The sequence below is a fragment of the Pavona decussata genome, unplaced genomic scaffold (assembly GCF_977016875.1).
Source record: "Pavona decussata unplaced genomic scaffold, jaPavDecu1.1 SCAFFOLD_71, whole genome shotgun sequence".
Lineage (NCBI taxonomy): Eukaryota > Metazoa > Cnidaria > Anthozoa > Scleractinia > Agariciidae > Pavona > Pavona decussata.
Genome location: NW_028145490.1, coordinates 453,788 through 467,042, shown reverse-complemented (window position 1 = coordinate 467,042; position 13,255 = coordinate 453,788). Strand labels below are relative to the sequence as shown.

Here is a 13,255-nt window from a genome sequence, read left to right as displayed (position 1 = left end):
GTAAAAAAAGAAAATGGAAAAATTGTGTTTTCACATAACTTTAACACTATCTAGATCAAGGATGGGGTAGGGGAGAATTGGAAGCGACTTTGAACCTGGATAACTTTAATATTTCATCAAATCCCCAAAAGCGTTAGGATCTTATGAAACATTTACCTGGGGGTAAAAATTGATGAGGTTGGTTAGCGTTGATTGACTTTGTTGTTAACATAGCAACCAATCTTTTGACATTCAGTTTTGAGAGAATAGAAAATCGCTATTTAAATTGAAGACAAATCACTTAGCTCATCTTAAGGTTTATTTATGAGCTTTAGTTAATTTGTTCAATTTCGCTGCTTTCCTGAAGTTCTCGGAAAATCCAGAAATCAAAGATGGCGGATACAAAAAAAAAAAGACAAAAAAAAAAAGCTTAGATAGTGAGAATGTTATTGTTTGGCGTTGTTATTCTATTGGTGACAGCAAAGAATTGTAACAAAATTACCCGAATAAGCAAAGATAAATGTCAAAAAAAACAAAAGAAGCAAACAGGCGAAATATCAGTGACAAACAACGGGAGAAAGGGAGAAACAGCAAGACAGAGCAGGGGGAAAGAGACTAAACTATACCGAAGAGCAGCTGAAGGAAAAGCAAGATAGAGCACGAGAAAACAGCCTCAATTATAGTGACCAACAGAGGAAAAAAAAAGGCACGAAAAAAAAAGACTAAATTATAGTGATGGGCCTGCAGGATAAACGAAACGATAGAGCACAAGAAAATTTCGCTTTAATAAAGAGCTTTAGGCTCATAGCATTGATTAAGCAGTGGTTGATCAGTTGGAATCCAGCAGCAAAAACATTCATTGCAAATATCCCGGGGTATCCAATCGATGGAAACCGACGATCGTAAATTCAATCGATCAATCGATATCAATCGATAAAATTAGTTAATTGGTATCGATTGGTATCGGCCAATCGATGACCAATTAATAACCACACAAAAACCATTCATTGATTGCTATCGATTGGCTCAGCAACCTCGGACAGACGTTACGCACACTACCTGTCCGATCATCCGCCATTTTAAAGAAACGCTGTGAACGCAATTGGTAAAACAAGTTCCGACCTAGTCTTCTCAACGCAGAGAATATACCCCGTTGCACGTGTACCCGAATTACCCACTTGCCCGTCATTGCCTTTCCGTGTCATAATGTCTACGCAAGACGTGCGGGTAGAGGCTTTACTGAATATAAGGTGCAGCGTCAAAGGCTATCATCTTTGCCGTTCTGAGGTGAATGTCGATGAACTGTTCACTGCAGACAAGAAGAGGGGAGAACGCGGAAGCGCGTTTAAAGTTGCAAACCATCGTGGACAGCTCGGCTACCTACAGTCTGAGCTTGTGGATCCTCTTTGGCCTCTGTGTTAGTGAATTATTATTATTATTATTATTATTATTATTATTATTATTATTATTATTATCATTATTATTTTATTTAAAACTGTAACAGGCAATCCGCGCAAACAAATATGAAATAATTCGAAACACATACATTGTTATTTCGGCGTACTGTTCTCATAATGTGGACGGGGTCGGACGTTAAAGAGAAAGTAGTGAGTATTGTTCTCCTGTTAAAATTAAAATGAAATGTGTTTACAATTACTGCGTACAAAGTTGTGTTTTTTTTGGTCGATTCCGGTTCCGTCGATCTGCAACAAATCGATACCAATTTATCTATCTATTGGTATTGATAATCGATACCAATGGATAGCCACACAAATATTCGCCATCGATTGGTCATTGATTATAAATATCAATTGGTAGCGATTGATATAGATTGTCATCGATTATCGATTCCATCGATTGGATACCCCGGGAAATGTATGTTTGAGCATGAAGAAAACTATCGTAACTTGATAACTAGCTGATCCCGTCCTGAATATTTAGCTATAGTGTACATAATCCTATATATTTTTTAGACCCATAGCTATTTTTTTTAAGAAGATAAGAGGATATCTTTCTCCCCTGTGAAATAGTTAACATTGCAATTGTTATTGTTGGTAAGCATTTTCCTGCATATGCACTAAAAACATATGTAACCCCAGAAATGGTGAGGAATTTTTAAGGCTATTACGTTCATACGACAAGCAGACTTATATAATTGCTATTGAGAGATGAATTTTTGAGCTCCCCTGTCTATTTCAGGCTTGACTAAATTATATTATAGTCAGTACTGAGGTGGGCAATTGGGCAGCAAGTTTTGAAAGTGAGTTAACAACAAAAAGCAAACATATATAGAGGACATTACTATGCAAAGATATGAATTTTATTTTTGAGTGGTAAAAGCAAAATGAAACCAATTATTGGCATCAATAGGTGTAAATTTTGAACCAACAAAAATAAATAAATAAATAAAGGCACTGGCAGTTTATTCTAATTCGTCTCCTGCTTTATCGTACCATTTTCCGAGAAAACGAGATCGCATAGAATAGTCTCCAGTTCAGCCGTTATTTTGGGTGTCACGGAAAGCTGCTCCCCGAGAATTGCGAGACATCCCAACAACGGCTTCCTAGGGGACTACTTAACGCAAATTAATTTTTTCTTTCCAGTTTTTATTGTCTTTTATGTCCATACCTTGAAGACTGATTGCACTACTAGAAATTGAAAGCAAGGGAAGTCGGAATTGCTGTGACTCCTGACGTGAACCAGCTCTAAACCAATATTACTCAGCGGTGGCCTTCTAGAAATAAAGTTCAAGTTTTATTAAGTTTTTTCAAACGTTACTTACAAATGAACACCGCCTGCAAATAGCGGGCTAAGCTAGGCAGGCGGTGTTAAGGACATACATAAACGAATTACTATTTGAAGGCGTTAAAAAAGTCAGTTTTGAATACATTATTTGTCAAAAGAGTAAAAAGTAATGTACAGTGAAGAAAAAAAAAATTATGATGTATCATTGAATTATAATTAAGATGACTTAGCGGTTGGTTCTTTACCAGTTGATGTTCATCCTTTCATCGTGGAAAAGCATCCACGCCTCAATATTTTGGAAAGTAAAACATTGCAGAAATTTCTTAACCTGACAAGTACGCTTTTTTTGAGCGAAAGCTTTAGTTGTGGAGACTGTTTCTTCTTAAATAATCATCAATCGAAATGATTCAAACACTAAAAAAGCGTGTGTTCGGTAGAAATGAATACAAGGTAAATTATTTGCTTACCATTTATTCACTTTCAATTGGACTGTGATGCCTTTAAATTGTATTTTCCTTTATTTCTGATGGTTTTAGATCTGTCTGCTAGTTAGGATGCGGCAACGTTTCATTTTGACGAGTCTCTCAAAATAGAGGCAAAACTTGAGATCGTCGAAATTAGGCAACTTTACGCAGCTATAAAAATCCCACGAAGAACGAGGAGAAAGGTTTCTTTCTCCTGTGACAATTTTTATGGTTCCTCTTTTACACCTTCCGTTGTTTGGTCGAAAAACACGACCTCAGTCTTTAAAAAAAAAAGTAATTTCAAGTTGAGACTGAATATCAAGTGGAAACACTGCAAAATATTATATTATATGAAGTTTGGTTATTTTGGTGGCTAAACCTAAGGGGTTATGGATCACACAAAATAGCATATTTTGTTAGAAACTCGCTTAGCTTACTCTGAATTAAATTTCTTTACTTGACTTGACAAACTTCTTTGTACTTAGTTACAACTGCTCTTCTACTATTGCATCACTTAACAAACTATATCAATACTCAACTAGCAATTCGACTAAAATCCAACAACTCCTCCAACAACTGACTCAGTGACTACAAGCTCGAATTTTTGTAATTAAATATTCTTATTTATAGACATGTTTGGGTTAACTGAACGTGGCAACTTCGGAATACCGTTTACTACTCAACTAACAAAACTCAAATAAACCCACACGACCACGCATTCAAATAACAGCGGGAATCCAACAGAAAACTTGGAAAAAACGACAGTTTAAAGACAACAAACTTAGAACTGGAATTTGACGGTGGTGGCCAAGGTGAGCAAGAATTGCCAAGGAAGTCTGTTGACAAGACGACAACATGAATAAACTACAAACGTTTATGTAGGATAACCTAGACCTTTAATCATAATTTCAGCATGACTGTCACAAGTTCTTCAGTCATGCAACTGAAATAACTCAACTCATAAAGTTATTAAACTATGAAATTCCACTTCGTAACAATTTGCATGACTTATACAAATGTAGTTTTATGATTCTGCACCCAACTCTCTTTTTCATAACAGTTGATTAATCTCTGTACCATGTTACCAAACAACAATGTTTTAAAATTATTCTTTAGTGATAAGCATAAGCGACAGCCACTTTTTTATACGGTTTATAATGAATCTGCATGACTGTTGCAGATGCTTGACTTATATAATAATACAAGAAGTTGTTTCCATCTTATACTCGGGCCATATATATATTTGACTGTGCGGCCCAAGTAATAAGGGTGCAGCTTTGGGCCCATATGCGTGCTTTCCCATTGCCAAGTTCCGAAAAATATCCAAAATGGACTAGATGCAAAATCGGGAGAAGTCTTAACGCTTTAACGCTGTCCCACTAAAACGCACCCAAATTCCGTTTCTTTGAATCTAGTTGCAATTTACCTCTTCGAAGCACATCTGAAATGAGATCTGGTAGTGGTATAGAAAATTGTATGAACCTATGAATCCATTTTACTTTCTTCAATTAAGGTATTGGTAGAAGTTTTACAAAATAAGGTAAAAAAATTTAATCGTAAAGGATATCCAGCGCCAACTCACCTTAGGGCAATTTCAATATAATTATTCTCGCGCCATAATACCTTAAAGGTACGATTAACGCAGAGAGCGTGGATGATTTTTTAAAGTCCACTGAAATTGTTTATTTAGTATTACCAAGCAGGAACGAATCATTGTATTGTGTACTCAATAGTACGTAATGCAGTAATTGACAAAATGTTTCTGTTGCATATTACTCTGGGAATTTACACCATTTATATGTTTTAGATAGTTGATAGTTTCTGGGAACTAGTCAAATTATTAACGCCCACATCGTTTGCTTTCGTTAAATCCAAATAGCCATTGTATTGTCAAAGCAGCAAGGCAACAGAAATATCGTCAATATAGCTGTTAAAAGAAATCCTCTGGGGTCGTCATGGAGAAAAAATATAGATTGAGAGAGGTTCGAGTTTAAGGCAACAGAACTAGAAAAGTACTCATGACGCTATTTCTTTTTCGTGCTTTAACCTGGTTAGTGTTTTTGACCGACTTCAAGTCATAATTTTCTGTCGTAAATTATTTGCAGCTCAGCTGAATATTAATTACCAGTGACTAAAATGTATTTTTAGTTTGTTTACTTGATTAGTTTTAACAGGATACACGACCAATTTTGTAAGTCTATAAACCAGCAACAAATTTAGGTCACTATCAAGTGACCCATTGTTTTCTCCTTTAATATTAACTGGGGGTGTAATCAAACATCTAAAGTCAGAGGTTGGTCACTTAAACCAATCGGTGAATTAAACGAATATTATTGTATACAAAAGGTGGATTTCATTGTCGTCTATTGCCTTTGAAAAATTCGAATAAGAGCTCATGGTTTTAACAGTCGTATCAGCTGAGCTCTTAAGCGATTATTTTAGGCGCTGAATGTTAAATGTTATTCTTCTGATTGCTGTCGGCTATTGTAAGCGAAAAACACACAGTGGAAAGATAGATGAAATTTATATTTATTACATTCCAGTGTGTTCAGATCGATATCTCGTTTATAAAAAAAAAAAAAAAAACCTTGTATATGCTTGTAAGGAAAGAGCAAGGTCTTTATAGGTATAGAAGCTTTTATTAATACGATAGCGCTCCTCTCAAGAACTTCAATACAAGGTTACAACGTTCTATTTTCAAAACACTATCCAATAATCAATCACTTTGGAAGCTCGCTGCACCTGACTGGAAAAAAGAAGACGATACCTTTGCTGTGAGGAGCACTGCCATTGGTTCTGATTTTATCTGGTTAGCAGTTGAAAGGAGAGTTTCAAGAGCAACCAGAAAGAAAAAAAAAGTAAACAAAGACAGATATATCAACTATTTTTATCTCCAGTTCATTTGCGGTGAAAATGTTGGCTTATCTTAGTATAAATACCACGCTTCTTCAGAATATGCAATCATGTTAAAAACGTCAATCGGGTTTGAAAACACTGTTAAATATTGTGTGGGAATCAATCACTGGTTAACCACATCTTAAACGCCCACCTTCAGCTTTGCACATCTTGTGTGCCAAAATTTAACACTTTATCAGTCAAAAATCTAGTTCGAAATCTATTCCTTAGCCATTTGTGTTACTTTAGACACAAAACTAAGACATTTTCAATAAAAGTTGTTAAAAAGAATTGTTTTCACAAACAATAAATTGTTTCGTTTCAATATTGGCGAATCCCCTTTGTGCACTTTCTGCACAGTTGATAAGGAATGTCTTGAGTATTTACTTTTTTTTCTGCTAGCTAACACAGCTATTTTAGAAAGAGATTTTATCTTGGCTGGCTCGTTGCAGAGGTGAAGTCGTTGATCTTTCAATTGCTGATGTCCTTTTGGTAAATTTGATAGAGATATTGATTTCATGGTAATTAACCATTTAATCGTATTAGCAAAATTATTTCATTCTTTATTTATTTTTTATATTCACATGTAATTGTTTTCTGTGTGCATGGTATTTTATTATTCTGTACATCTTTAAACTCAAACCAGTATTGCAACATTCTCTCATAAAAGAGTGGTAGTCCTTTGATGTTAAGATCTTTACTATTACAGTTACAGGTTGAGAGGAATGTCAAGCCTCCCAAGTGTGAAGAGGCTTCAATTGGAATAACCGTCCATGTCCAATTTTCGCTTAGGTGAAGTCGCTTTTCTCAAAATGGACTTTAGGGCTTTGTTTATTGACGTAAAATCAATCACCATAATTTGTGACACAATTCCGTTCTATAGAATCGACTGCCTTTTCAAACTCGAGGAAAACAGCAAAACCGGGGAGGTTGTTTGCTACGGTGTAGCTAATAAATCCCGTATAAAAATGTTACGCAAAGGATTACATAAGCCGCGATGTAACCAGAACTTTGCCCCGTGAATGCCTTTAATAGCTTCCTTTAGTAAACCATTTAAGCACCGAACCCTTTCGTTGTATTCCGAAAATGGCTGGTTTTTCCCGCTGTAAATCCTATAAAAGATCCTCAACTAACACGAGGATAGACAATGCGATCGTGAATTACAACATTGAGGGCGGTACCCAGAATGGCTTACAAATCAAACTTTTTCACTTTATCCGCTGTTCTCCCCCAATTCCGATCGTTTTTACGGTACACGTGCTATCTACACCAAATGTGCGGACTAAACACCACCGTCTTGGTTATGCTCTATGAATTCGATCATTCTTCGTATAAAGGAATGGCCAACGAACAAAGCACATGGCGGCGGCATGCAAGCCATCGAGTAACCTCGAACGCGTTACTGCGCGATAAAAATTCGTCCCCTTGAAAAACAATGTTTAGAATTTAGAATTATGTAATTTTGAGAGTCTCTTTTCCAGAAGTGAAGCGGACAATTCCTGCAAAATTGCGAACTGCGTGGAGAACTCGAGTTCTGGAAGAAAGAGGACAGTAACCTGGCCTAATCTGCTTAAGTATTGGATTCTCTAATACCCAGATGACCCCCAACCATTTGCCAGGAGACTGCCACTAACAAGCAGCATAAAATTAGTTATCTCCCGGGTAGGGTGAATAAATCTCCTTTAATTTTTCTGTTCCTGAATACTTTTTTTATCTAAATTTGCTTTTAGTGTATAACACTCGTTAAGCACATTAAGGGAATTTCTCGAGGAACATAGTTTTTATTCTAGATAATTTAATTTTTATTTTTCTTTAATTTTTTTTTTGAAGTTGCTTTTCTCATTTTTTTTTTTTCTGATCTAGCTCTTCCCTTTGAGTACTGCACCGTGAAGCCTCTGATCTCCATCTTGTTTATATCCCGTTTCAGGCCAAAATCTTTGACATCCTTGTACTTTTCTATGACAACCGGAATGTTTACACACATTTTTTCTACATATTCTTTATCTTCTGACAAGCTTGCGTTAAATTTCTATTAAATTTGGTCGACCGATTGTATATTCAACATAATAGCAGAGTGATCTTAATTTTTTTTTCTGATCTAGCATTTCTCTTTCAGCACTGCACTGTGAAGCCTCTGATTTCCATATTGTTTAAATCCAATTTCAGGCAAAGATCTTTGACATCCTTGTACTTTTTTGTGAGAGCCGGAATGTTTACACGCATTTTTTCTACATATTAAATTTGGTCGACCAATTGTATATTCAACATAATAGAAGAGTGATCTGAGAAAGGAGTATGCATAATATTACTCTCTTTTGTTAGATAAACTAAATCAGATGTGATTAGGAAATAATCTAGTCGGCTCTCTCAGTTTTTCATAGAAATGATGTTTATTACTTAACCTTTTCCGAGTTTGAGAAGTATATTCCTAAACTATTTCTTAACATTGAACGGAGTGTATTCTCTGTTTTTCCATTTTCCCAGCGACATTTCTTCTGATTTCGTGTGGTTATTTTTTTATATCCCGAGCATCTTTCAAACTTTTCCAGGAGGTCAAGCAAGAGACTCATTGATTCAGAGTTTTTTTGGAAAAACTGTCGCTGGTCGACCGATTGTATATTCAGCATAATAGCAGAGTGATCTGAGAAAGGAGTATGCATAATTGCATAATATTGGTCTCTTTTGTTTGATAAACTAAATCAGCTGTGATTAGGAAACGGTCAGTGTAAAATGCAGACTGGGGGTAAAATGGAGACTCGGGGTAAAATGCAGACTGAACACTGCAGACCAGGGGTAAAATGCAGACTAAATTAAATTCTAAACTCTGTTTAGGTTGTTTAGAGTTATATATGACACTGTACAATGCTGTTTTTGTTGATAAAGACATTCGTAGATTGAACATTTTAAGAGAAAAAACGAGGAATAAAGCTTTAGGGTAAAAGCATAGTTCCAAGAGGCAGAAATTGACTTGCGTTGTGATTTCAGTCTCCATGGAGCTCTCTTTTAAGTGCTCCGGAATGGTTCCGCAGGTAAATCTTTCTTCGCCTACAACAAGATGTCGATTAATAACTTTGGAATGAAACCCGAGTGCTCTGGCTTTTTTCATTGCTTTGATCAAAGTGCAACGTTCCTGCTCAATGGCTTCAGCATAGTCCTGCGTCATGTAAGCATCCTGATAGGTTGTGGAATTTAATTAGATCTTTCTTTCTTGACCAACTCCCTGTCTTCGAGACAGGCAAATCTCGCAATAATTGGCCGCGTTTTTCCGACTGTAGGCTTTCCCACGCTGTTAACGGCATGGAATCTGACATTAGTGAAATTTATTTTCAGGTCGTTTTGTATTAGATTAATGATCATTCCTTTGCAATCTTCTCCACGATCTTCTGGTAGATTCATGAATTTCCAGTTTTCGCGAAGGGTGTAGTTCTCTAAGGCAATGTTGTTTTCTCTTTCCACATTTAGAAGCAGCGCTGTTTTCTGTAATTCAGACTTCAGCTCGCCAATTTCCGTTTGATGAGAGTCTTTGACGTCTTTGCTGGTTTTCAGCTCGGCGGTATGATCTTCAATATGCTCTCAAGCTTGCTCTAGAGACTTTTCAATGATGTTGATAATAGATCTCAGCGAAAGCAATCCATATCTGTCTGGAGTTGCTCTATTTTGTTCTCCAATCTGTCACCCAAGGATTGGATTGAAGCAATGGTTTTTCTCAAGACACCATCAAGGGGAATGCTATGTTAATTTCCGACCTCGTGTTCCTTGCTTGTTGGCGTTGCCGCCATCTTGGGTTTCTTTGTTCGGTCGACGGTGGGCTATAAGAGAAGGATCTTTCTGCTCTTTTCTCTTTCTCTTTCTCTTCATAAAAGGAAAGGCGTTGACCGATTTTTGAAGGTATCGTCTGATCTGAGGAACATCATTGTTCGAGAGCCCAATAATCCAGCTCTATTCTAGAAGCTCTTATAAGCGTGACCATTCTCCATTATCACGCTCACGAACCTCTATTTATTGGTGTAACGTCAACAAAATCTTTCCGTCATTTGAAGTTTTCAAGGCGAAATTAAAAGTCACGTGTTTTAGAGTTATTTATTGCTAGAAAAAATAATTTTGTTTTAAAGCATTATAGTAAATGGGAAACCTTTGACTCACTTTTTTAATAAATACCTTTTTCTTTTGTTTTTCAACGAGCTGGCCAAGAAATCAAACAATCAGAGTTACGTAGAACTAAATGTACACTGCCATCACAAACTTTTTTGTTCGTCAATATGAAAGTTTTGCACTCATTTTATGTTAGTATGCTGTTTGGCCTGCGTGTGTGTGTGTGCGTGTGTGTGGTTGAAAGGGAGGGGCTTGATATAGGTTTTTTCGTTGTGCATTATAACTTTTTTCTTATATTGTAAGTATTGGAAAGTACCTGTTAGTAGTGTTCCGTATTGTAAATATCGTGTCGAGTAAGGCAAATAAAAAAAGTCGAAATCTAGTGATTTACGTGACAGTAGTTTCGCTCCAAGAAAAAAAAAAAAAAAAAAAAAAAAAAAAAGAAAGAAAAGAACAATGGTGCCGGCCACTCCACAGCTGAATAGGCCCCAGCCTCATCTATGGAGTTATTGAGAGCACACTTACACAATTATGAAATGAAAACGTATTTAATTAGAGGAAAACATTTGTTTGGGAAAAGTGTCATATTTTTGTTAAAAATAGGTACCTAAATCAACCACTTATATCAAGAACTAAGAAGTACATATTGCTGTCATACTGCCGTCATTAACACCCTATAAACGTAATATTCTAATATTAACATGCTTTAACTTATATTTTCTGAAGTGGCATCGTTAAAGTGATATTGTAATTTTAATATTGCATCTTGGTTTCCATTCCTAATTAATCACCTCTGCCTATAAATTGGTCAATGAATGCCCAAAAAAAAATTGTGCTTAAAGAATTCTAACTGGTTAGAAGGTCTGACTGCTAAAGAGGATGATTTCCAAAGCTCTGCTTCTTTTGGGTCTTGTGGCCTTATTTGGGCAGATTTCAGGTGTTCCTCTCCTCCAGAAAGGTAAGCTAGAAAACAAAATAAAAGTTCTAAATAACTACTTTAACTTGCTATCACCTTTATTTCGATTTATAAGTATCATCCTTAAAGTGGTATATATCATAGTCTACTTATTTCTTTTCTTCTTTGACCAAAAGAGCACATAGCTGAATTTAAAAACTTTAAATTAGCTTGGCATGTGGTTTGTATACTATGAACGGTGTTAAAACGTAGACTATTCTACTCAAGTCTGTCCTACGCAACATTCCCAACACAAATTTTGTTTAACTATTGTATTAAAAAAAGTATTTCGAGGTGATATAAAAACTCAAGTTCTGTTCTGTTGCTGTTTTTGTTGTTTTTTCTTTCAGTCAAACATCTCCCCTTTGCCATATTCTGTCCTCTTAAGCAAACGCAACTGGAACTTTTGTTTAAGACTCATGACTTTCACACAATCATATGTAGTTTTGCTCTTCAGTTATCGATCGAACATCGGGAACAGTTGGAGACAGAATCGATTCACTTTCATTTAAAGACCTAAAAAAAATGGTAACCTATATATATATATATATCGAAAAATGATGGTTCGGATCCTTGGCTGCACATAAGGGCTATCCAGAGTTTTTCAACTATATTCGTGTTTTCAACTAGTCGTAGCCATATTTAATAACAAGAGTAATCAAATCAAACTCCAAGCTATGGATTATATTCTTGATTTTTCATAGCTTTGGAAAAAAATGAGGTTGCATTTGCCAAATCCACATTGACAAAGAAATTTAACGACTTAATGGAAATGTGAATTTGTGCCCAATTTAATATATTAAATAAATTCTATCAGGGTTCCGATACTTATTATAATTTCAAGTGTTTTGACCTGCATGCTGCGTTTTACATGCGGACGTGTGTTTTGAATTGTCCTTTGAGGTAGACCAATAAATCAAAGTATATATCACGCTCCCTAAAAATGTGAAAACTGGGCATGAAACATTATAAACTTATGTCTTCAAACCCAAACACCAGGGTATTCGTGAATAATGGTAACACTGACTTTTTTGTAATTATTACGCCAATCTTTTTATTCCTTTTGTCTTTTCCGTTATTTGAAGTTGAGGGAACAGAAGAGCCTGACGAGCCTGAGGGAAGCGGGGAACCTGAGACTGAAGAACCCGAAGGAACTGATAAACCCGAAGTAACTGAAGAACCCGAAGGAACTGTAAAACCCGAGGGAACTGATGAACCAGAGGACAAGAAGACATTGCGTTTGCCTGTTTTAATTGTGAAAAAAATAGATAAATAAAGATTATTGTCATGCTTGTTTAAGCAAGATCATCATAAAACGACTTGAGGCACTTCTCTTTGCTAAGATCCGGGGTTTAACTCTTGTTTAATGTTAGCTTTTTATAAACTAGTGCGATTGCTTTTTTTAACTTCTGGTACTCATCCTACCATCCCCTGTGACATATAGGAGATGGTAATACACTGTTAGATTGTGAAGCGCATTTGATCATTTCGCCATAAAAAAGTGTCATACAAATTCATAAATTATATTGTATTATAAAGAATTTTTTTTTTTTATCCCATGGAAACTGAGCGGGCCAGCAATGAGTTTATACATTAAGCAAAAACGGTTGGAAGATAGAAATTTGCAAGAATCTACTCTTATTAGATATCGTTTGAGCTTCTTGGCAATGATTCCAACTCGTAGCTACTTGTACAATATTGGGGGACTGTCCAGGAGCTAAATTCGAGGGAAAGGCGTTCAATGTAAAAAAAAAAAAAAAAAAAATGGAAAAATTGTGTTTTCACATAACTTTAACACTGAGTGATAAAAATCTGCGAGTCAGCGAGCCATGCGAGCCAAGGTGTGAGCTATGCGAGGCATGCGAGCCATGCGAGCCGTGCGAGCCATGCGAGTCACGCGAGTCATGCGAGCCACAGTATAAATGTTAAGAATTTTTATTTGTTGTATTTACATTCACATAAGAACAAGAACAGGAGCATCGGAACAAGATGAATAACATCGCAATATTTAATTCTTACAGTGGGACAACGCAAACCATGATACTTTTTGTTACAGTCAACCCAGGTCACGCGTGAACGATATTTTTGAAATTTGAACGGAGTTTTGAAATTTACATCTTAGTTT

At 36.0% G+C, this 13,255-nt stretch overlaps 1 long non-coding RNA gene across 1 annotated transcript; it reads left to right on the top strand.

Moving 5' to 3' along the window:
- Positions 1 to 11,017: 11,017 nt before the first annotated feature.
- Positions 11,018 to 12,406, top strand: LOC146477172 (uncharacterized). The gene is made up of 2 exons (XR_014865398.1): positions 11,018 to 11,133; positions 12,216 to 12,406. It is a non-coding gene; the product is annotated as an uncharacterized LOC146477172 (long non-coding RNA).
- The last annotated feature ends 849 nt before the right edge of the window (positions 12,407 to 13,255 follow it).